The following is a 25,991-nucleotide window of genomic DNA, read 5'->3' on the forward strand; positions in this document are numbered from 1 at the left end:
GCCCATTTCAAGGTTAGAGAGCTCTGACCTTAGGAACTTTTTCCCTTTATGAACTGAAATTGGTCTTTCTTGACATTTTACCCATTAGCTCAGTTCTTTTGAGCCACCATAACAAATTACTACAAACTTAGAAGTTTAAAACAATACTTATTTATTTATTTATTTATTTTAAGAGGGGGTGGGGAGGAGAAAGGGCAGAGAGAAAGGGAGAGAGAGAATCCCAAGCAGGCTCTGTGCTGTGGGCTCAGTCTCACGAACCGTGAGATCATGCCCTGAGCCAAAGTCGAGAGTCGGACATTTGACTGATGGAGCCACCCAGGTGCCCCCAACAATCCATATTTATTATCTCACATTTTTTGTGAGTTAGGAATCTAGTCATGACTTAGCTGGGTTCTCTGCGGTAGGGCATCTCATGAGCGTCTCATGAGGCTGCAATCAAGGTGGTAGCTCTGATCGGTGTCTCATCTGAAAGCTTGACTGGGGAAGGATCCACTTCCGAGGACACATGGTTGTTGCCAGGCTTCATTTCCTTGCTGGCTGTTGCCCAGAGGCTGCCCTCAGTTCCTTGCCATGTGGGCCTCTCATTAGGGCAGCTGACAACAGAGCAGCTGGCCTCATCAAAGCTAGCCAGGAAGAGAGCCTGTGAGCAAGGCCCAAGCTAGGTTCTCATGTAATCTAATCATAGAAATGACATTACCCTCTACATTAAGGTATTCTATTGGCTACAAGCCAGCTGCTCAAGGGGAGGGGATCACATAGGCCATGAATACCAAGATAGAAGTTCTAGGAGCCCCAGTATCTCATGGGGAAAGAGTTTTAGGGTCAGCGCACTGAACTCCAACTAACCACCCTATTCATGTTTTGGAGCAGGCATTCCAGAGATCTTTGAGTATGGTGCATTTTAATATGAAATTTATAAATTGGAAAAATTAAGATTTCCTCTCTTTCATCCTCTCCCCCAACAACCTAATAAAGAGTTTACTCCTGTGCCATCTATAAACGGGGTTGTTTTTTCCTTCCTTTCCAGAGGATTGAACAAATAGAACAGCTTTTCGTGAAAATAGACTATGAATCAGTGGGCAGAACTGAATGGGTAAGTTGGGTTATGCTTTATAGTCAAATTGAAGATTAGTAAGGAAAACACAAAGACTGTTGGTGCCGAGTATGATATGTCCCTCAGTGCCTTCATCTACTTGAAACTGATCTGAGAGGATATACTTGTTCACAATTTTCAAATTTCATAAGGTCAGGTTAAACTCGGAATAGTTTAACTGGGGATTTCAGTAGCTAAAGCAAGTTTCAAGAAGAGTGTCCTAAAACCGGAGAATAAAGGATACATTTGTCACCTTACCTCAAAGCAAAAGTGAAACATCTGAGCAAGAAATTCTGTGACGTAATTGGATCAGTTAATACATGTCAAGTGTTTAGAACAGGGACAGTCACAAAGTAAATTGTCAACAAATATCATCATCATCATTATTATTAATGTTACCTAATTTTGATTGTATAAGAATAAGGAGCTGAGACACCTGCTTTAAACATTCTCTGCCTTTGTGTCTGTCAGTGCCCTTCTATTGTTCCAGGATGAATTAAGTTCTAAAATGACTCCTCTATTCAGACCTGGGGCCAATTCTCCAACCAAATCAATACGAGTGTTTACATTGCCATCTGATTTGAATAGGAAATCAGGATTCCAGAGAAGAGAAAGCTCTAGCGCATTGGGGCTTTGGGGCAGTGGAGAGAAAAGAGATGTTCCCAGGCCCTACAGGTCCCCCCGCCCAGTGCCTATGACCATAGTTCTTCCCCCAAGGTATACCGCTGAGATTCTAAATGAGGCATATATCCTGGTGGGTGGGAACTGGGCAGTGGGATCAGTAAGGACTCGAGTCTCTGGCCAGCCACTTACTAGTTGTTTGATCTTAGGCAAGCTATGTAGCTTTTCAAAGCTTGGGTTTCCAAATGTGTAAATGGGAAGAACAGTGGTACCTATCTCATACAGTTATCATGAGAATTGTGAGGAAGGTCTCGTTTGCGTGGAACATTGCATACTTTCAATCACCACCACCACCATCTTCTTTAGAGAGACAGAGAAAGAGACTGGAGGTGGGGAAGGGAGCCCAAGCTGGGTGACAGACCTCCAGCCCCAGCTGAACAGGCACACCCAATTATTACTCTTGAGTTTTTGGCATACAAATGAACTAGTTTCTACAAATAATTAGGTCGTGTCCAAGAAAGGAATTATCCACACCCTGATGGTAAAGAGAACTTTTGAAAGGAAGAGGCGTAGTAGATGTTTAATGAATCTCCTTTTACCCTCCAGGATGGCTTCTGCACATATCTGCAGCTCGAGTATTCAGAGCAAGCCGATGCTTTGGCCTGACAGAAAGAGGTTTCCTTCCATCTGCCTGCTGTGCTGCTGAAGTTGAAAAGAAGAAAGAGAGTTTCTGTATGTGATTTTCATTTGATAAGGATGCTGAGTGCTCCAGTTTGATTTTATTTGCTATTTTAAACTGCTCTTCAAGTGGCATGATTACAGAAATTGTGTCCTTGAATGTAATATATTCACGTTGTCTTTTGCTAGTCTATAGAATGCAAATAAAATATGATCTCTATATGTAGTACAAGATAATGCTTCATTTTCCTTCTAAAATCAGATGGAGTAATGAATTACACATGATTCCATCATGGAATTTGTCGTATGTCTTAATGAATGACAAATGGAAAAGAATTTTCCTTCTTTTTTTTTTTTTCCTGTTAAATGATTATTTCAGTTTAGGTAGCTAGCTATCCTAGGGTTTGTCTTCAGAGAACTTATTGAATCACAGAATCAGAAATTCAGAAGGCAAAAAGCATCTGGGAAGTAGACTTAGGATAGGAATAAAAATGCCTGACCTATTTCAGAATATATGCTCTCTTTAAAGTCTTTATTATTATTGTTATCTCATTCAACAAATAGTTGAGTCTCCGACATAGCCTAGGCTCTCTGCTGGGTGCTGGGGGTATAGAAACTCACCTTTGCCCTCTGGAAACTTATCATCTACACTAGAAGTTCCTTGCAATCTTAAACCCGTTAGGCTGTGAAATAAGCCCGCCCTAGAGAGAGGGAATAAAGGTGGCTCTTTGAATCTATGTAGTAAGTTTCTTTCTACTTGAAGGAGAACATCAAATTTTTAAAAACTATCATTTTTTTTAAAGTTTTATTTATTTTTGAGACAGAGAGACAGAGCATGAGCAGGGGAGGGGCAGAGAGAGAGGGAGACACAGAATCCAAAGCAGGCTCCAGGCACCGAGCTGTCAGCACAGAGCCTGACGCGGGGCTCGAACTCATGGACTGTGAGATCATGACCTGAGCTGAAGTCGGACGTTTAACCAACTGAGCCACCCAGGTGCCCCTAAAAAACTTTAATTTTAAGCACACCTACTGTCTTATGAAATTGTCCTATTTAAAAAGGCGTATTTTTGTTTATTTCCACTCTTCTGCACATTAGGACAAGTCCATCAGCCGGAAGCCCAGGTGAGAGACAGATGTCATCAGCATGCCACAGTACAACAAACTGATCATAGCGACTGGGTGAGTGTCTGCAGCTCTTCAGTTGGAAGGAAACAGTCGTGGTATGACATCCATTTCCATGTGTGTTTACACAGCCACGTACACATTTGTGGTATTTAAAAGTCCTGAAGCCCTTTTTAAAAAATGCTGGCACTCATAATATCAATCAAAGCTACTTTGCAAAGTTATGGCCTTGGTTGGCCCATTGCAATGATGTCATTGCCTCAAACATGGGCAAGAGGCCCTCTTTTGGAATACTTCCAGAGTGAAAGTATGGGCCAGATGGGGAAAATATCAGTCTTGTGACCTTTTAGCACATTTTATTTCAGATTCAACATAATATTCCTATTTTATTACCCACCAAAATTCAGTCCAAAGTGCTTTGGACAGATTCAAAAAAGTCAAATCCCCAGTAAAAAATGATGCTCGTTGCTGAAGAGCCTCAGGAGAATGGGGCTGGGGCTGGGAAGGAAGATCCCGAAGGTTTTGCTCATGGCAATGTAAGGAAAATGAATGGGCACCACCCTGGGCTGCTTGGTTAACCTCAGTCATGGCCTGGGCGAAGGGGGTGTGGCCTGGGGGGAAGGAAATTGGGAAAATTCCAAATCAACGGGGAAGCAAAATCAAGTTCAACAGGAGGGTTAGGGGTACAGGGTCGGGGATGGGAAATGTGATCCGGGGCGGAGAGACCGTGGCCTCTGGCTCTGGGGGCAAGACTAAGGGAAGGGGTGGAGCTTGAAAGGAATTCCCACAGCCCCGCCTACTGGGACTCCCCCTGACTCCCCGCAAGCTGGGGGTTCTCTCTTCTCCACCTGATCTCCTCCAGAGGCCCCTGGTTTCCTAGGCTTCAACCATTTTAATGAACAAACAGTTAATCCAACCTCAGATCATCGAGGCTACTAAATACAATTAAATGTAATAATTAAAATATATTTGTTAATATATTAAAATGTATTCATATAATTAATATTAACTACTAAAAAACAATAAACCTGGGTGTATACTTTCATCCGTCCCAGTTTGATTTTAAAAGCCATGCTTGATAATGTAATTATCATGTGTTTTGCACACGTAGCAGTTCAGAGGTTGCAGTCACCTACTAGAGATTCTGAGCTGACAATTCAGAAGATGAGGCAAGGCTTATGACAGCAGGAAGCCACTTGAGCTGCAGGGCAGGTGAAAAGGAGGTGGAAAAAAGGACATTTCACGCTGAGGGAAAGACAAGGCTTTGGAATTTAGAGAGTGACCCCTGTTTGTTCCATGCCAACAGGTCAAAGCAGTAAGTTGTTTTTCTAACACCCACAGTCAGCTCCAAAGTAGACAGGCTAACAGAGGAAGGAAGGGGTCAAGGGTGCAGGCTGGAAAGGTGGGAAATTAGGGGAGCACCGAGTTAACCCCTTAGTCTACAGAAAGAGGCTTGGCCCTCCACTTTGCAGATCTTTATTATATGCAGTAAATAACAGCCCACACTTTGAGCACTTAGGAAATCCCAAGTCCTGGACTAATCACTTTCGCACACGTCCTCCCATTTAAATCTCTGGAAAGACAGGAACTGGTAGGATCCCCATTTTTTACAGGTAAGGGGCCAAGTGGTGAGCTGGGATGTAATGCCCCAACTACTGGCCTGTGCCAGCCTCCTGATGGTCAAGGACAGGCCAGGCCGGTTTAGAAGCAGGCAGAAGACATGCCCCCAAACGGTAGGAGAGCAGAGGGAGGCCTCAGGTTCAGCTAGAGGGGTTGCTTGGTATGACAGGTGTTTTACTGATCAGGGGTCTCTGTTTTGTGGAATCCATGGAATCTAAAATATGTTTTACAAAAGTGAAGCGAGGAGTGTAAGTTTACTCCAGCTGAGCTTGATCTTTGAACAGAAACCGTGAAATCCAGCTCTATGAACTCTCCAGCCTGGAGCCTTACTGTCACATCGGCGGCCTGGAAGCTGTCCCTCTGAGACTGGACGACTGGTAAGAGCATCTCCAGAGCCAGGCGGGCCTCAAGGGGGCGCTCTCACCTGGTCAGCGGGGCCTTCCCCCCTCTCCCCTTGGGCAGTTATGTTCAGTTGTGTTCAATCAGTATTGAATCAGTAAATGTCAGTATCAGTTTCAGTAAATGTCAGGGTTTCCATGCAGCCTGTGGTGACCACATCACACATCACAGTACTGCCCAGGAAGGAGGGCCCTTCTTGCATCTAATAAGGAAACGGAAGTCTAGAGATGTGAAATGATTCTTAGAGGCATGCAATTATGAATTAATCTGTGTCTTCAATGTGACTGGATTAACTTTCCTGAAACTCGACTCGGACCATGTTAGTCTGCTTTTTAATGGTTGCCAATTCTCTCTCCAAAAATATCCACACCTTTAAGAGAGCATCCAAACCCCCCTCTGCCTTTCCAGCCTTCAGCCCCCCTGAAGCCTCAGGCCTCCCAACCACCAACATAGCTAAATAGAGACGTCTCAAGTTGGGTCAGGCATCGTCACCACCACGCTGCTCCCAATGCTTCCCTCTTCCCCAACCACCCATCCCATCATGTTTCTTGAGCACCTAGGGCGCATACTCGTTGTTGGATGCAGGACCTGTGCGTGAATGAGACGAGATTCCCAGTGTCGCAGAGTGGGTGGTTCCTACTGAAATCCTACCATTCTTCATGGTCCTAACCTTCGTGGATTCCCCTGATTCTCCTCTGTACCCAAAAACCAATGTCCCCTGGAAGCTTCCCCATCCTTCGGATGTGGTGGTCCCGCGTGTTGCTGGGGCACAGGTCCCAAGTAACTCTCAGGTGGCACCGGTGCCTTCGTGTCTGCTGTGACCCCTGTCCAGTGACCGGCAGGCACATAGCAGGTTCCCAAGAAATGTTTGTTGAGTGACCAAGTCAGAAAACTCTTATTTAAGTGGATGAAAGGAGGCTCCGGTTTTATTTTGCCTTTCGCTTCCCCCTCTTTCTTTTTCTTCTTCTTATGAGATAGAAGCCTTTTAGATGCTCAACGATTTCCATAAAATATGTCTTTCAGTTCTCTTCTACCAGTCATTTTGTATTTTGAGAAATAGGGACAAAAGTTGATGGATTAAAAAAAATGTTTTTAATGTTTTATTTATTCTTGAAAGAGAGAGAGAGAGAGACAGAGCACAAGCAGGGGAGGGGCAGAGGGAGAGAGGGACACAGAATCTGAAGCAGGCTCCAGACTCTGAGCTGTCAGCACAGAGCCTGACGCGGGGCTTGAACTCACAAGCCATGAGATCATGACCTGAGCTGAAGTCGGACACTTTACCGACTGAGCTACCCAGGCACCTCTAAAATGTTGATGGATTTAGAAGAAGTGGTTGGAAAGCAAACTTGTGGCCAAGTGGGTTCTCATGGAACAAAGCAAGGGAGAGAGAACCAGACCCGCCTGGCCTCCCTCTTGTGTAAGGCAGAGCCATCCCCCGGAAGGCCACGGAGCCCCAGCTGTTGGACTGCCCTTCTTCATCCCTATCAGAAGCCCCATTCCTGTGCCAAAGGTGGCCTCTGCCCATAGTTCATGATGAGGGCTTGGAGACTTTCCCTGCACTAAGGGACCCACATGACCATGGCACCTCATTGAGTTGTGCGCAGTGATTCATTGCCTTTTACCCAAGACCTCACACAGTTTCCTTGAAAGTGAAAGACTGAGTTGTCACTGCTTTCAAGGAAGGACACTTTGATGAGCAAAGAACGATGACATCTTGAGGGAACTCATTCGTCCAGGCAAAGAGAGTGCAGCTCAGCAGGCTATGCTTGTCTCTTGCTCCCCTGGTCCCCTAACAAGACATCAATGCCCATCAGCCCAGCTCAGGAAGCTGGGCTTCTCCTGGGATGGATTGGGGACCCTGGAGAAGGCAGGACAGGGTGATGGATCCAGAAGTCAGCCCTTTTAGTTATCTCTGGGGACCTGGCCAAGTCATGTGTTCAGTCTTGAGGTCGGGTGGCTCATGTGCAAAACAGAGATGGTAGTTGTGCCTCCGGGCAGTGTGGTGAAGTCAGAAGGGCACAGTGCAGATAAAGGCCTTAGCACAGTGCCCAACAGAGCACCTACTCCCTTCTTCTTCTCACCCGATGTGCTGTGAGCCATGAGAACAATGCTTGATGGCCCCCAGGGCTTCTGTCCCCCTAGAGCTCTTCAGACTCCTCTCATTACACTCAGCACTCTCAACTCTCAGGCTAGCCTCTCTGGCCTCATTCAGCTCCTCAGCCTTGCTCAATACTTTCCCCCTTCAGGGCCTTTGCACATGCTGTTCCCTTTGCCTGAAAGACCTCCACTCCCACCTTTCCCTTCAGATCTGAATTTAAATCTCATCTCCTCTGACCATCCTTTCCTAATGGCCTTACCAAACTATGTCCCCACTGACCTCGTTCATTTTCTTTATTGCACATATTATGGGCTATGAGTATAGATGGTGAATTCTTTGTCTACTGTCACTAGACCGGGAGAGCAGGACCACATCTGTCTTGTCCCCCCTGGAAGCCCGTACCTATTGCAGGGTATGATACATGATAGCTGTTCAGTATTTTTTAAAAAAAATTGAATAAGCAATCAAAACTTTAGTCTCTTAAATCACATGTCGCTAAGATTCATGTTAGGTTGTCTAAACTCTTCGTGCCTTAGTTTCCATGTCTATAAAATTGGTAAATAAAAGTAGTATCCACTTCGTTGGGTTTATGGGAAGATTTCATGAGATAGGACTTGTCAAGTACATGTCTGGCACACAGAAAGGGCTCTTTAAATTCTGGTTTCCATCATCATCATGATTAGATGAACTCTTGACAAGAGAGGGCTAAATGGAGAGCACCCTAAATTAATAAAGACTCTAGTCATGAGGACCTTGTTATGCCTCATCACTCCTGGGGCTTGGAAGTGTGTGTGTGTGTATGTGTGTGTGTGTGTGGGAAGGGGGTCCTTTGCCATGGGCTAGGGATTCAGGAGCTGAACACACAGGACACCTAGCCTCGAGAGGAGTATAGTCCAATGGATCTGAATATGTTAGTTGGCTTGGGCTGCCATAACAAAATATCAGAGTCAGCAGCTTTGACAACAGAAACTAATTTCCTCACAGTTCTAGATGGAAAATCCAAGATCAAGGTGTGAGCTCGTTCTGTTTCTTGCGAGGGCTCTCCTCCTGACTTGCAGATGGCTACCTTCTCACTGTGTCCTCACATGGCCTTCCCGTGGTGTATATACATGGGAAAGAGAGAGATGTGTGGTTAAGGGCACTAATCCTATCATGAGAGTCCTACCTTCATGAGTTCATCTAACCCTAATTGCCTCCCAAAGGCCCCATCCCCAAATACCATCACATTGGGAATTAGGGCTTTACCATATGAATTCTGGAAACACAAATGTGCAGTTCACAACAGGGAATTTTGACTGACATGGGTGTGCACTCTAATCATGGCATCTGTCTCCTGCTGAGAGGATGGAGTCAGTGGTATTGGCCACACACAAGTCGCATCAATGAATGGGGCTGTCTGTCGATGATGTCATTCTCTGACAGCCCCTCTTCTGTTGCAGGGCTGTCCCAGGGGACTAGGAGTGAGGTTCCAGATACTTCTCTGCTCCTGTGAGGTGAAGACTAGTTGTTTTTTTTTTTTTTTTTTCTTTCATTCTCCCTCTGGTGTGTAGCTTTCAGACACACCCAACAAAAAGCCAATTTGAAACAGCACTTATAACCCATTATAACCCCCACAGACCGGGCATGGGGGTGTGTTGGATGGAGATGACCCTATGTCACCCTAAAACCTCACTTAAGAGTTGTTGGCTTGATTCCTTACTGATTCCTTGCTAAGAAACCAGCACATAAACTTTGTATTTTATCTCCATTTCATCTCACCACCCCCTCACACCCAGACCTAATCACTTAGAGCAATATTAGAACCAACATGGTATTTATCATAATACCCTGGGAGAGTAGGGTTCTGGTAAGTACAATGAGAGCTAGTTACAGGGACTGAATGCTCCAGGGAGCATTAATCATGGTGTCTGAGTGCATTTGTGGGAGCACATTGTACACTAATTGCCATGTATGGATCTCACTCTATCATTACCTTTAATATACAATTTCGCATACAATACAACTTCTATTTTGTTGCTTTCACACCACTGCAGACACACTCTAAGGTATGCTTCAGCCTTAAAAAGTTTAGATATAAAAGTAAAGCAGAAAGCCAAGAGAAATATGCTTGATGAATGATAAATGTATGAGCCTAACAGAACCTTTGAATCATAAAAGACATTCGATGACTATTTTTTGACGAAGCAAATAAATACAGAAAAAAAATCAGTATTTTTTAATCCCAGCTTGATCTACTGCTAATTTGTCTGCTAACCTAGGGCAAGACACTGCCCTCCTTACACATAAAAGAAACCAACAACAACAGAAGAAGAAGAAGAAGGGGGAAAACCCCACTTTCCTAAGGGATGTAACATCAACTTACCTCAGAAGATTTCTCGGAAGAAAAACTTAAGTTTTTAGAGGCTTTTATTAGAACAACATGTCAGTAAAAGACCAAGTAGAGATTGACTTCACTTCCAAAATTAGAGACATTCCGCTCAGTATATGTAAAAAAAGATGTTTGTATTTTGAATACTACTCATAAAGCGAGCCCTGAAATGTAGAATTAAAAAAACACTATTTTTTCATGTTTGCACCCCAGTGAGGGAGGTAGACAAGCCAACCAATCTGTCTTTACAACATGAGAGTTAAGTGCTGGACAGAGACCTGTGTGAGGTGTGAAGGCAGGGGTCCCACACCTGTTTGACTGGAAGCCAACAGTCAAGTCTTTGCGGGGGAGTGACCTTTGAACTGGAGGACAAATAGGTCATGGTCGGCCCAGGGACAGAAAGGACATTCCAATCCGTGGCAACAGTATGAGTACAGGTGGGGAGAGGGAGGAGTGAGAGATATTGAAGTTTTTGCAGAAACCAATGTGCTTTGGAATGAAAACATCTTTTAAGGAAAGAGGGAAAGAAAACATCAGGAAAGACAAGAGATTTGCTAATGGAGGGTCATCTCTGCCCTGCTAAGTACTTTGTCTTGCATCATCAATTCTGTGTGGATTTTATCTTAATAAATATTTCATAGCCTCCTTGTATTCAGTCTTAGAAAAGGAAATAGAACATTATATTGTATACTACAGCCAGCAATGTATTTTCATTTGTATAGGTCCAACATGGTCAAATAACGGCACTTTCTTCTAATTCAACTTGTTCTATAAAATACACATGAAGCAGGGTGCTTGGGTGGCTCAGTTGGCTGAGTGTCCAACTTAGGCCCAGGTCATGACCTCACGGTTCATGAGTTCCAGTTACATGTTGGGCTCACTCATGTCAGCTCACAGAGCCCACTTTGGATCCTCTGCCCCCTCTCTCTCTCTGCCCCTCCCCCAGCTCATGCTCTCTTTCTCAAAAATGATTAAGTATTTTTAAATAAATAAATAAATAAATAAATAAATAAATAAATGAAATACACATGAAGCTCACAAAACAGAATTTTGGTAGATTATAGATTTGGCTGCAAGAAATATATTACCTCAAATATATTTCTGACTTTTTATTTAGTGACAACATTGTTTGACTGATATAGAAATACTCTTTGGGGATAATTTGGGCGTCCTTTTTAGAAGGCTTGGATTATATATATATTTTATTTTATTCTATTCTATTTTATTCTATTTTATTTTATTTTGTTTTGTTTTGTTTTATTTTATTTTATTTTATCTTATTTTATTGTTATAAGAACACTTAACATGAAATCTACCCTCTTAACAAATTTTTTAAGGTTGATTATAGGTGCAATGTTATACAGCAAGATCTCTAGGGCTCTATTCATCTTGCTTAAGTGAAACGCTATAGCCATTGACTAGTAACTCCCCATTTCCCCCTCTCCCTAACTCCTGGCAACCACCATTCCTTTCTCTGATTCTGTGAATTTGACTACTTTAGATGCCTCATATAAGTGGGATGATGCAGTGTCTCTCTGTGCCTAGCTTATTTATCTTAGCATAAAGCTTTTCTTGCCTTTCATTTTGGTATCACATCCATGAAATCTTTGCTAAGATCAAGGTCATGAAGATTTTCTTCTATGTTTTCTTCTAGGAGATTTATAGTTTCAGGTCTTATGAAAGTCTTTAATCTATTTTGGGTGGATTTGTGTATGATGTAAAATAGGGGTTCAGTTTAATTCTTTTGCATGTGGATATCCAGTTTTACCAACACCAATGAATAGATTACCTTTCCCCTATTGTATAGTCTTGATATTCTGTTTTTGTTTGCTTGTTTTGAGAGAGAGAGAGAGAGAGAGAGAGAGAGAGAGAGAGAACACAAGTGAGTGAGGAGCAGAGAGAGAGAATCCCAAGAGGGGCAGAGAGAGGGAGATAGCGAGAGAGAGAGAGAGACAGAGAGAAACAGAGAGAGAGTGAGAGAGAGAGAAGTGAGGCTCACCTGAAGTGGTGCCCATGTTTGTTTTGTTTTGTTTCTCAAAGTAGGGCTCATGCTCACCCAAAGTGGGGCTTGAGATCACCCAATGCGGGACTTGAACTCATGGACCGTGAGATCATGACCTGAGCCAAAGTCAGATGCTTAACTGACTGAGCCACCCAGGAGCCCTCTTTTGAAGATCAGTTGACCATATATGTGTGGACTAATTTCTGGGCTCTCTATTCTGTTCCATTGGTCTTCATGCCATCTGATGACATCTGTCTTCATGCCAGTACCATACTGTTTTGATTATTACAGCTTTGTGATATAGTTTAAAATTAAGAAGAGTGATGTCTCCAGCTTTGTTCTTCTTTATTGAGATTTATTTGGTAATTTGTGATTCCATATGAAGTTTTAAATTGTTTTTTCTATTTCTGTAAAATTGACATTGGGATTTTGATAGGGATTACATTGAGTCTGTAGATGGCTTTGGGTGTTAAGCCTTCTAATCCATGCACACAGATATCTTTCCATTTGTTTGTGTCTTGTTCAGTTTCTTTCATCAATGCATTATAGTTTTCAGTATGTAAATCTTTCACCTCCTTATTTAATCTTATTCCTAAGTATTTTATTCTTTTTGGTGCTATTTTTAAATGAGATTGTTTTCCTAATTTCCTTTTCAGATAGTTCATTTTTAGTGTATAGAAACACAGCTGATTTCTGCACATTGATTTTGTATCCTGCAACTTTACTGAATTTGCTTATTATTTCTGACTTTCTTCTTTAATGGAGTTTATAGGGCTTACTATATGTAAGATCATAATGTCTGCAAACAGGAACAATTTTAATTCTTCTTCTCTGATTTGGATGTCCTTTCTTTCTTTCTTTCTTTCTTCTTTCCTTCTTATTTTTATTGCCTAATTGCTCTGTGTTGAATAGAAGTGGCAAAAGCAGGCACCCTTGCCTTGTTGCTGATCTTAGAGGAAAACTATTGAGTTTTTCATTGTGAGTATGATGTGTTAGCATCGGGTTCTTCAACTATGACCTTTGTTACATTGAAGTACTTTCTATTTCTAGTTTGTTCAGAGTTCTTAACACGAAAGGATGTTGAATTTTGTCAAATGCCTCTTCTGCATGTATTGAGACAATCGTGTAATTTTTATCCTTTATTCTGTTAATGTGGCATATCACATTAATTGATTTCTGTATGTTAAACCATCACTCCATCCCAGGGATGAATCTCACTTGGTCATGGTGGATGATCCTTTCACTGTGCTGTTGGATTTGGTTTGCTAGTATTTTGTTGAGGATTTTTGTGTCTACATTCATCAGGGATAATACCCTGTAAGTTTCCTTTTCTGGTAGTATCTGGCTGCCTGTGATATCAGCGTAATGCTGGCCCTGTAGAAAGAGTGGTAAATCTTCTTTCTTTCTTTCTTTCTTTTTTTTGTTTGTTTGGTGTTTGGTGTTTGGTAGTATTCGCCTTTGAACCTTTGAAGTTATCTGGTCCTGGACTTTTCTTTATGGGAGGTTTTTAATTACTGATTCAATCTCCATACTAGTTATAAGTCTGATGTTCTATTCATCCATGGTTTTAGTCCTGGTAGGTTTTGTGTTTGTAGGAATTTGTTCATTTTTTTGTTGTTGTTTTTGTTCATTTTTAATTACCGATTCAACCTCCATACTAGTTATAAGTCTGATGTTCTATTCATCCATGATTTTAGTCCTGGTAGGTTTTGTGTTTGTAGGAATTTGTTCATTTTTTTGTTTTCTGGCATGTATTTGTTCATCATGGTCTTTTATGATCCTTTTCATTTCTAGTGTATCGATTGTCATGTCCCTTCTTTCATTTCTAATGTTATTTATTTGAGTGCTTTCTCTTTTTTCTTGGTTAATCTAGCTAAAGGCTTGTAAATTTTGTTAATATTTTTGAAACACTAGCTCTTGGTGTTGTTTTGTTTGGTTTATTTCTATTCTAATATATCTCATTTCCTTCCTTCTGCTAACTTTGCACTTTGTTCGTCCTTCTTTTTTTTTTAGCTGCTTAAAGTATCAGGTTAAGTTGGCGATTTGAGATCTTTCTTTTTTTAATGTATATATTTGTCAGTATGAACGTCCCTCTTAGGACTGCTTTCACTGCATCCTATAAGTTTTGGTATGTTGTGTTTTCATTTTCATTTGTCTTGAGGTATTTTCTAATTTTATTTTCTAATTTTTTTTGTTTTTTTTATCAAATGGTTTTTCAAGAATGTGTTGCTTATTTTCCAAATATTTGCATATTTCCCAAATTTCCTTCTGCTATTGATTTCTACTTTCATTCTACTGTGTTCAGAAAAAAAATACTTTGTATGATTTCAATCTTCGTAAGTTGTTAAGATTTGTTCTGTGACATAAAATGTGATCTTTCCTGGAGAAAGATCTGTGTGTGCTTAAGAATATGTATTTTGCTGCTCTTGTGTTAGATGTTCTGTATATGTCTGTTGGGCCCATTTAGTCTGCACTGTAATTCAAGTCCTATGTGTCTTTATTGATCTTCTGTTTGAATATTCTATCCATTATTGAAAGGAAAGTATTGACTTTTTTACTATAATTGTATTTTTATCTATTTCTCCCTTCAATTCTGTCAGTATTTGTTTTATACATTTAGGTGCTTTAATGTTGGGGACCTATAAACTTATAATTGCAAATATCTTCTTAGTGGATTGACCCTTTTATCATTATGTAATATCTTTCTTTGTCTCTTGTGACAGTTTTTGACCTACTGGATACTTTTTTAATACAAGTATGGCCATCCCTGCTCTCGTTTGTTGGCCATTTGCACAGAATATCTTTTTCTATTCCTTCATTTAAGCCCATGTGTGTCCTTAAATCTACAGTGAGTTTCTAGTAGACAGCATATAACGGGTATCATTTTTTTATTCATTGATGGGGGAGTTTAATCCACTAAAATCTAAAGTAATTATTGATAGGAGGGATTTACTATTGCCATTTTATTGTTTTGTTAGTCTTGTCTGTCTTTTCTTCTCTTGCTGTCTTCCTTTGTGTTTTGTTGCTTTTTTGGCATTGATATCCCTTGATTCTTTTCTATTTTTCTTTTGTGTAACTTCAATAGGTAATTTTTATGTGTGGTTACCATGGGGCTTACATAAAATATCTTCTAATGATAACAGTTACTTTTTAGCAGATAACAACTCAAGTTCAATTACACACAAAAACTCTACACTTTAACATAGTCCCACAAACACACGTTATGTTATTGTTGTCACAGTTTATTTTTATTCATGTTGTTTAACTTAATGCAGTTTAGTTATAGTTATTTAGAATACTTTTGTCCTTTACTTTTATGAATGAATGAAAAGTGATGTACTCACCACTATTATAGTAACTCAGCATTCTGCGTTTGTCTACATATTTACCTTTATCAACAAATTTCCATTTCCGGGATCTGGATGTACATTCACTTCTCCAGATTTGAAAAGTATTTAGCCATTGTTCCTTAAAAAACAAACAAACAAAAAATTTTTAATGTTTATTTATTTATTTATTTTTGAAAGAGAAAGAGACAGAGAGTGAGCAGGGAGTGAGCAGGGGAGGGGCAGAGAGAGAGAGGGACACACAGATCCAGAGCAGGCTCCAGGCTTTGAGCTGTCAGCACAGAACTCCAACTCATGAACCATGAGGTCATGATGGAGCCAAGGTCAGACACTTAACCAACTGAGCCAACCAGTCGCTCCAGCCATTAATTCTTTTTTTTTTTTTTAATTTTTTTTAACGTTTATTTATTTTTGAGACAGAGAGAGACAGAGCATGAACGGGGGAGGGGCAGAGAGAGAGGGAGACACAGAATCTGAAACAGGCTCCAGGCTCTGAGCGGTCAGCACAGAGCCCGACGCGGGGCTAGAACTTACGGACCGCGAGATCATGACCTGAGCCAAAGTCGGACGTTTAGCCGACTGAGCCACCCAGGCGCCCCTAGCCATTAATTCTTTAAATGAACTTTCTTCCTTTGTCTCTCTTCTCTTTCTGGAACGCCTATAATTTGTATATTGGCCCACTTGATGGTATCTCATAAGTCCCTTAAGTTTTCTTCATTCTTTTTTATTTTTGCTCCTCTGACTGAATTATTTCCAATGACCTGTCTTTGAGTTTCCTGATCTTTTCTTCGGCTTGAGCTAGTCTGTTTTTGAACACCACTAGTAAATTTTTCAGGTCAGTTTGGTTCTCTTCAGCTCCATGATTTCTCCTAGGTATTTAAAAAAAAAAAAATCTTCTCTTTTTTGAGATTCTCACATTGGTCTCTTGACCTTGATGAGCATCTTTATGACAGTTATTTTGAATTCCCTATCAGGTAAATCATATAATTCCACTTTATTAGGGTTGGTTTCCGGACATGTATCTTGTTCCTTTGTTTGGAACATATTTGACTGATTCTTTATTTTCCTTGGATTTTTGGGTTGGTGTCTGCTCGTTAGACAAAGCAGGCATCTTTTCCAGCCTTCACAGAAGATCCCCATCAATCAGCTTAGCCAGGGATTCTGATTTTTTCATTCTGTAGAGGGAAGCTGAGAGTTGAAAAGTTGGGATGCTGGACACACAAACCAACCCTTTCCTCCCCTGGATGAAGCTGGGAACAAGGGGGACCAGCTCTTCCTGGTCATATGGTGTCGAGCCACAGGCAGAGATTTCTTGTGAGATGTTTTAAGTCTCCCTACCGGCTTCAGTGAACCTGCTTTCATACTCATCCAGGGTGCCAGAGGCTTTCAGTTAGTTTCTGGATTTCTCACAAAGGAAACCTGTCTGTGGGTTGTTGCTGAACTAGTGTGTCTGTTGGGGGGAAGGAGGGCCCAGGGCTTTGTACGCCACCATTTTGTTGACAGCGCTTCAGTGCATATTTATTTTACTATTTTTTATTTATTTATTTAATTTTGTTTATTTTTGAGAGAGAGAGAGAGAGAAAGAGAGAGAGACAGAGTGCAAGTGGGGGACAGGAAGAGAGAGAGGGAGACACAGAATCTGAAGCAGCCCCCAGGCTCTGAGCTGTCAGCACAGAGCCGGACACGGGGCTTGAACTCATGAACCGAGCGATCACGACCTGAGCCGAAGTCGGACACTTAACCGACTGAACCACCCAGGGGCCTCACAATGCATATTTTAAATAGATGTTGAAGGAGACTCACTCTGGTAGAGAAACGAGGGATGGATTAGACTGGGTTCAGAGAGACTGATAGAGTATTGCAGAAATTCAGGTGCCTCAAGTTCATCACCTGTAAAATGGGTTTCTTCTGAGGATTCAATCAATGAATAAATATAAAGCCCTTGAACTGGTGACTGGCATATAATAAGTACTCAATAAGTAGTCGGAATTATTATTATCATCCATATGACAAATGCCGAAGGTAACCAACAGATGAGATGGAGAAGAAAATGACTCGAGTTTTGCAGAAGGCCACGTAAACTGGGCTTGTTACTGGTTGGAGGTGCGGGCCCCAGGGCCCCTGAGCAGAGGCCACTCCAAGTCTGGGTAGCTGATGGAGCCTTTCGCCACCACTCGGGGACTAACACAGGCATTTGGTTTTGCTCAGTTTGGGGGAGATAATTATTAAGGTCCCTTCCATTCTTTCCTCCTCACCCCCTCTCCAACATCACATCTGTCGCCATAAAGGACAAGAACCAGGATAAAGGAGAGGCATGGAGGAAAGGATCTCAAAAGCGCCGCCTGCTTGACCTCTGAGCCCACTTGGGAATCTCAGATCCGCTGCCTTTGCCCGTCGGGTTTTCCTCTAAGTCCTTTCCTGAAGACCTCAGCTCCAAAGAGCAAACATTTGTTAAGCCTGTCGTATGCAGCGGTCCTTACAGAAGTCAAATGATGAGTAAGGAATGAAGATTAAAGGAATGGAAGGAGAGAGAGGTGAGTACAGCCGAAGAAAAACACGACGCCACACCAGCGGAGCTCACTCTCAATTCATGACTCTGAAGCTCAAGTGGTCCCTTGAGATCCCAGGCAGGCATCTACAAGCCCGAGGCACACTCATTCCAACCTGGTTCCAAGCCTATAATTTCATTCTTTCTCCTTCCTCCTCAAATCCCCATCAATCCCTCCCTTATCCTCACCTTCGCTCGTGACCTGTTTCTTACCTTACAGTGAAAATTTAAGCAGCAGTGTCTGTAGGCCAGACGCTATTCTGGGTTCAGGGAACCCGTCAGTGTACAAAATAAGATTTTCTGCCCTTAAAAGATGTTTCCATTCGAGTGGCGGTGGGGGGGGGGGGGGACGATTGACAATAAAAAATAAATACTGTAAATAAGCAAGTGATACAGTATTGTTAGAAGGTGATAAGTGCTATGGAAAAAGAAAAGGTAACGCCCAGGATATATGTGTGTGTATCGATGGGAATGGAGGGGGCCATCAGTTGCGGCATCAGGTAAGGTGGTCAGAAGCGGCTTCAATGAGAAGGGGACCTTCAAACTGAGACCCAGAGGAAGCGAGGGAGTGAGCCAAGGAAGCCAGGGGGATACCTGGGAGACAGCAGCCCAGACCATGGAAGAGTGAAGCAAAGGTCTGCAGGGAGACGTGCCCCCTCGCTCTGCATATTCAAGGACTCACAGCATCCTGTCCCTGGTCCTCCGTTACATGCCCATGAGACCATCGCTGCCAGGCTTCCCGTGACTATTTCTCACTGGTCTCCATGCAATGACCTCCTAAGGGGCAGACCTTTTCCCTCTTTGGAGTCTTCATTGTATCCAGCTCTGTGATGTATGCCATTTCTCCTCCCTTGGCTTCTGCTATAGTGCTCTGTCTCCGGTTCGCCTACCCTCACTGCTCCTCCCTCTCCCTCTTCCTCCTCACCACCGCCCCCCCGCCCATGCTGAGAGCCCCTCAAGGGCTACCCTCGGCCTTCTCCTTATACCACATTCCCTCATTAAGTATTGTCTTTTCTCCAGTGGGTTCGGCCATGATTTAAAATCTACTTCTCGACACCTGCCCTCTAAATGCCGCATTCATTTCCTTGTGGATAAGCTACGGGCCTTTCGAACTTGAAGCGTCAACATTACAACCGCGCGGCCTTCAAATTCTGCAGTGTTTTCCTGTCTTGATTTCAGCCTTCGTCATTCAAATTGAGAACCTCGGAGCTCCCTGTGGTTGCTTTTTCTCTTCCTCACCTTCCACTTCCAGTCGCGGACCGGTTCTTGTCCCTTCCCTCCTCTCATTTCCGCCGTCACTGCCCCAAGTGAGTCCTCACAGTTTCTCGCATGTTCTAGTTAATTGGCCCACTGCCTGCAGTCTCTCCTCTTTGCATGTGGGCCCACAAGCTCTGGGCGGATTTGATTGGGCTCTGCTCTGCTCGGTCTTGAACAAATCTCGATGGTCAAGGCCTTTTGGGACACGGACACTTGCCATGTGATCTGAACTCGCTCCAGCTTCCTCGAGGTATGAACGTGATGAACATCACTATTGCTTTCTGGTTTTCATCCAAGACGGCTCTCTCGAGACTTGGTTCATCCCATGACAGCAGTCTCCACGATGCTCCGGGTGCAACTTCTCACAGAAGTGACAGGATCCCAGCTACCCTTCAACGCCTTAACACACTCCGTTTGCTTCAGGTCAAGTACGTGCTAAATAAAAATGACCCGCCTGCTCCCCTTAGCTGGGTTATGAAGTGGGAGCACTGCGGATCTAATCACTCCATTTCTGGAAGGCTGATGTCTAGAGAAGAAACTAACATCATACCTAGACATATACTCTGCCACCTAAAGGAAGGCACTGCTTGGCCCCTTGTGGACAGCTGTCATCGGTTCCAGTCTCCCGGAACACCTTTCCTAACTGGGAGTTGATGATTCTCACCATTTTAAAGTGGAAAACTGGAGTTGCGTCGAGGCTTTATGTATTCCAGACAGAAAAATGTATGGAGTTGGTAAGATCATTAGGATTTAGAATAGCGAGACTTGTCAGACAGGGACTCACTTATCATACATAATACTTGGCAATTTAGGAAGTTCAAAGAAACAAAACCTGGAACCAATCCAAACGCTGCGGGGTACTTCTAATTTCCTGGCTCCCCTGTTCTTTCCAGGGGCATATGCTGAGTTTCCCCAGCTCTGGGGCCCCGTCCTAAGCACTGTCTGAAAACTGCAGGTTATTAGATGTGACAAAAATGCTCTCGTGAATCTTTCAGCTGAAGCCAGTTGGCTACCACTCTTCTCGGCTACCCCTAACTCCCAAAGGAGAGGTTTCTTTTACGGAGACTAAAATACACCCACCGATTAGCCAGAGAAATTTCTGAAGCAGGAAGGAAATTATCAGTCTTAAATTGGACCTCTTTGCATCTTAAAAAGAAACCAAAGATAGCCTCTTTGAAAAACTCAATCCTTCTAGATTGTTATCACCCGTGGCTGCTGCTGTTACTGCCACAATGAAATGCTTCAGATGCCTTGAATTCCAGGAAATCTGGTCTCTTGCCAGAGCTGCGGAGTGAGATGATTAATTTCTGGGCTCTGATACTCAGGATGGATGTGTTTCTGGGATTTTTTTTTTTTTTTTTTTTTTTTTTTGGCAGAAATACCGCTGGAGTCTAGCTCTCTTAGAGAAGTCAGCGATTTGATTCCTCGAGGCAGGCCCCGGGGCTCCTTCCAGAGTGAGCCACAGCAGACCAGAGATCTCCAGGCAACTCTTTCCATTTTTTTTTTTTTTCCAACGGTCTTATTGTTGTAAGAACAATAGGCCAATATTCAGGGGCAAAGATTTGTGAAGGAGAAGCCAGGGACGCACCCACAGTATGTTTCCTTTATTTTAATGTCCTTGGGATAACTAGCAAGTGTGAATCTCAGTCCGTAACTTTGGGTGTGTGCCTCAGGGCCTTTGCATTCTCCATTATCTCCTCCAGGGGCATCCTTCCCTCCCGAAATCTGTGTGGCTCAGTCCAGTGTCACCCACTAGGAGAGGCCTCTCTGATCACCCTACGTGCAAATGCACTCTCCACATCACCCCACCCCCAGACCCAGAATCCCTTATTGTCCTTACCCTGCTTTATTTATCTTCATGGCAATTATCATTACCTGCCATAGGCTGTATTTATTTATTATCTGTCTCCTTATCAGAATACGAGCATCTTAATGGCAAGAACTTTATCTGTTATATCTCACTGGCCTAGAACAAGGCTGAGAATGTGGCGTATATTTCATAGATATTTATATTTGAAGAATGAAGGAATGAGTGGGTTCAGGGGAGTACCTAGTCTATCACAGACACTGTGTTTGACATCATCGTGCATTCAACTGGAAGACAAATCCCAGAGTGGGCGAGGTGGCCTCTGAGTTTGGCTGAGGCTCAGAAAGCAGAGAGGCCACACGTCATGGGAAACCTGGGACTGAGAAAAGAAGTCCTGTGGCCTCCAGGACAGGCTGTGGTATTGGCCGAGGCTGGTCACGGCATGGGGCTTGGAGGCCAAGCAGCCAAAGGCGAACGAGGGCCACCGAGCAATCAGGGTGTTGTGCAGGCCAGATCTAGTGCACCCGGCTAGTGCCGGACTGTCCTCCAGTCCATACTCGTGACGATGAGCGGACCACAGAGAACTTTATAAAGGATGCTTTCTAAGTAAGTACTTCCAAAGACGTATGCCAGGCACTGTTCGGGTGCTGGGGATAGGGGAGTGAAAGAGACAGGGGAAAGCTATGTTCTCAAGGAACTTCCATTCTAGTGGAAGAGGCAGCAATATGCAAAATCAGTGGGTAGTACGTTAGCGAATAAGGACTGAAGAGATGAAGTGTAGCACAGAAGGGGCTGGAAGGGCAGAGCCCACCAGGCGCCAGTGGAGGAAGGACTGGAAGGGAGAACAGCCATGAGCCACGAAGTTTCCAGGCCAGGCCGGCGGCTGTGTGGTGGGACATGCCTGGAAGTATATGAGGGCATTAACCACAAAGATCGGTGTAGCTCACTATGGGCCCAATGGTGTTCGGGCCAGAATCCTCGCCCTGGCGGAGCCTGGCTTTGAGACAATAAACAGCCAATATCTGATTACCTAGGACACACCCAAGTGGTAAGCGCTGTGAAGAAAAAAAGATCAGATAAGGGCATCAGAAATTCAGGGTGGTCACAGGCCGGCACGTTGGGCGGAGTCGGGATCATCAGCCTGAAGAGATGGGGGTAAAGCCCTGACGCTGATAAGCGTGTTTGCCGCAGGCACAGGTGGCCGGGCCTGAGTCTGGGGCACTCAAACCTGGGGTGACCACTGTCAAGTGCAGCTGCTGGAAACATGAGGACCCCGAATTGCCACCGGAGGTCACTGCAGTTTTGTGTGAGGTGGGATGAAAGCCTGATGGGAATGCCTTCACATGGGAACTGGAAGAGAAACTGAGGCAGCAGTATGAACCCCTGTCTCAAGGAACTCTTCTGTAAAGGGAAGGAAAAACCTGGGGTGATAGTTGGAGGTGCCAGGGGATCAAGACAATTTTTTTTTATAATTTCCCCCAATGAGAGAAATAAGAACATGTCCGTGTGTTGATGGGAATGATCCAGAACATGGATAAAGCAGGAGAGAAAGAGGGGAAATGCTGAGTGACAGCCTTGGGTGGGCAAGAAAGGATGGGGTCCAGGGCACACGTGATGGGCTGACTTCAGGGAGGAGCTGGAATTCATCAGCGGGACCCAAGAGAAGGCCGAGGGGGTGGGTCGGGGTGCAGGTGAACGTGTGCGTATGTGGTGGGATCCGGTAGAGGCCTCTTGTAAGGGGTTCCGTTTTCTCAGTGACTTAGAAAGCAAGATCGTGATCTGAGAATGGGAATTGGGAGGAGGTGTTGGAGATTTTCAGACAAAGGAGGAAGTAGGGAAATGGTCCTGGAGAGTGGGAGATGAAGGAGGGCTGCCAGGAAGCTCTGAGAACTTATTTGTGGTTTGTGGTCATGAAGCTGAAGCCAGCCCACTCAGCACAGTTGTGTGGTTTGTCTCCAGCCACAGTTTCATGCACGGGGTGGGTGGAAAGTCAAACTGAATCAGGGGTGTGCTTGTGCCAAAAAAGAACAATAAAAGAGAAAGTTGAGGGCACCCACGTGAGGAAGCGGTTGTGGCTGACCATGGAATCTAAGCCACACATGACGGAAAACGAGGCACGACAGGGTCAGTGGACAGCGGACGGTGAAAATGTGTTCGGATCAACGGACTGGAAGTCCTGGAGTTAGCCTGTGTGAACAGGCTGAAAAGACTGGAGGTAGCATGTCTGATGCTGTGATTCTGGAGGGTCGCAGTTATTACGAATGCCTAAATCAAGGAAGGGTATGACCGTGCCGGTGAGTGGCTGCAGCATGGTGGAAGACAGAACCGTTGTAAGGAAATGAGAAACCAGTACACTGGATGGATGATTTATGATTGATATTATCTCCCAAGAATTATGGAAAGAGCAGTGTTGGGGAGGATGTCAATACGGAAGGAGGCTAAATTCTACCCTTTATTATTTATTTATTTTTTTTTAAATTTTTTTTTTCAACGTTTATTTATTTTTGGGACAGAGAGAGACAGAGCATGAACGGGGGAGGGGCAGAGAGAGAGGGAGACACAGAATCGGAAACAGGCTCCAGGCTCTGAGCCATCAGCCCAGAGCCTGACGCGGGGCTCGAACTCACGGACCGCGAGATCGTGACCTGGCTGAAGTCGGACGCTTAACCGACTGCGCCACCCAGGTGCCCCTAAATTCTACCCTTTAAATCTTCTGTGAGGTAGAGAGAAATTTTCTTTTGGTCCAAACAGGTCTTTTTGAGAGCCTCAGATCTTCATCTTCTTGAGGGATATGTATGACCTTCTTTCTTTCTTTTTTTTTTTTATAATTTACTTAACTCGCCAACTGTTTCTAGTATTTTCAGTGTTGTATGTGGGCTGATTGCTAGGAAAAGGGACGTCAAGTCTCTGCAGGTGAATATGGCTGCATAACAGGAATCCCTTGGCCAGGGAGAACTTGACTCCTTACTATCTTTGTCACTTCTTCTCTGAGTTGAAAATTGGTACATAATTGAATATTTGCAGAAATAACCTTAACAAGAAATGTTAAGATAGAGAGATAACCTTTCTTTTTTTTTTTTTTTTTAATTTTTTTTTTTCAATGTTTATTTATTTTTGGGACAGAGAGAGACAGAGCATGAACGGGGGAGGGGCAGAGAGAGAGGGAGACACAGAATCGGAAACAGGCTCCAGGCTCTGAGCCATCAGCCCAGAGCCCGACGCGGGGCTCGAACTCATGGACCACGAGATCGTGACCTGGTTGAAGTCGGACGCTCAACCGACTGCGCCACCCAGGCGCCCCGAGAGATAACCTTTCTAAAAACGTGAAAGAAAGCCCAAATAAATGGGAAGTGACTATGTTCTTGGATGGGAAAATTCAATATTGTGAAGATGTCACCTCTCTCCAAATTAAATGTCAGATTCAATGGAATGCCAATCAAAATCTCTATGAGATTGTTTTGGAGCTCAAGAGGTTGATTCTGAATTTCATCTGGAAGAGTAAACATGGGAAAATGGCCAAGAAATGTTGAAAAAGGACGATGGGGAGGGACTTGAGCCATCTGATATTAAAGGATGCTATTAAGTTACAGTAAATGAAAGAGATAAGATACTGTTGTAAAGAGACAAATAGATTGATGATAGACCTATGTTTATATGGAAAGTAGTATTTGATAAACCAAGCATTTCGAATTAGTGGGAGAACAATGTAACAAATAACTCTTGGCTATATATTTAGGGGAAAAAAATTAAGTCTTCGTATCACGGTATATATACATAAAAATAAATGCCAGATGAAGATCTAAATATTTTTGAGGTGGGTAGTAGAGGAAAATGTAAGTGAACATCTTAATAATAATTGGGGTGAAAAAAGTCTTTTGCAAAAGCAGGACTCAAGAGATAGCAGTCGAGAAGAGATGAAAAAACGGATTTGACTTCAAAGCTCGAAGACCATTTCTTTTACTAAAAACTTCCAGGAGAGACAAAAATGCCCTCATTGGTGGTGTTGTGTATTAATAACCACATTATCTAAAAGAGGATTTGGGAACGCTCCTAGCAATGAGTAGAAGATAATACACATGCGTGTATGTGAATGGGGTTAAGACAAAAAACACATATAGAAAGATCAAGTCAGTGAAGAAAATATCCTCCACAATATCTCCGAATAATACATTTCTTTTTAAACTTCCCAGAAGCCAGAAAAAAGAGGGAAACAACACCCATTGGCAGCTTCATAGTATCTGTCAGATAACAATGAAGGTGTTTACTAGACGCGCAGATTTCTGGTACTGACGCAGAGAGAAAGGTCTCTAATAGGTCCCTTCCTGCCTTTGGAAATACAAGAACAGTAAATAAACCCGATGTAAACTGATGAACGGTTCGCCAGATTTAACGTGACCACATCATGTCAAACAAGCCTTGCAGTGGGGAACGTTGGTGTTTCCCAGATACGGGTGGGCGCCCACCTCTTGCGGCCACACGGCCACGTCACTGGTTTGGACAAGAAATCCAACCGCACCACGCATTTTGTGATGTTTGCCGACAAAACTGAAGATTCCAGGGGTCACGGGGAAAGGTCTCGCCCTCCGTCCTCACCACCTCCTCCTACTCGGCCTCTTCATCCCTCCTCCCTGCCGCGCGCCCGCTCCTCCTGCCGTAAGCCCCCTGTGCTCAAGCTTTCCTCCCCCGGGGCAGTCACTTCCCTCTGCTGGTCCTGGCACCTGCCAGCGCTCGCCCAAATCCTTGGAGCCAGCCATCTACCCAAAGCGGGACTTGTCACAGTTCCCGTAAGAGTCCGGCCTCTCTTTACGCACTCGGACTGGGGAGCCAGTCGTCCCCCCACACTCCCTCCAGCTCTCACCTGACAGGAGGGATCCCTCCCATCCGAGAGGTCCCTGCCACTCCTTCCAGGCTGGCCGACATGGTTTAGAGTCAGCATCAGCGAGGAGCACCTCCTCACAGCCTTCGCTCAGCTCCGCCACCGGCTTTATAAATAAGTTTCTTATTTTAATTATGAAGCTGCATGGTGGAAGC

General features: G+C 43.6%; 1 long non-coding RNA gene across 1 annotated transcript; it reads right to left on the reverse strand.

Annotated features, from left to right (window-relative positions):
- Positions 1–277: 277 nt before the first annotated feature.
- On the reverse strand, positions 278–25,931 carry LOC123594122. Its single transcript, XR_006710681.1, has 3 exons — positions 25,819–25,931; positions 15,391–15,469; positions 278–2,416 (listed from the first exon to the last, which is right to left on the reverse strand). It is a non-coding gene; the product is annotated as an uncharacterized LOC123594122 (long non-coding RNA).
- Between the last annotated feature and the right edge of the window lie 60 nt (positions 25,932–25,991).

Source organism: Leopardus geoffroyi, chromosome A1 (genome assembly GCF_018350155.1).
Source record: "Leopardus geoffroyi isolate Oge1 chromosome A1, O.geoffroyi_Oge1_pat1.0, whole genome shotgun sequence".
Classification (NCBI taxonomy): domain Eukaryota; kingdom Metazoa; phylum Chordata; class Mammalia; order Carnivora; family Felidae; genus Leopardus; species Leopardus geoffroyi.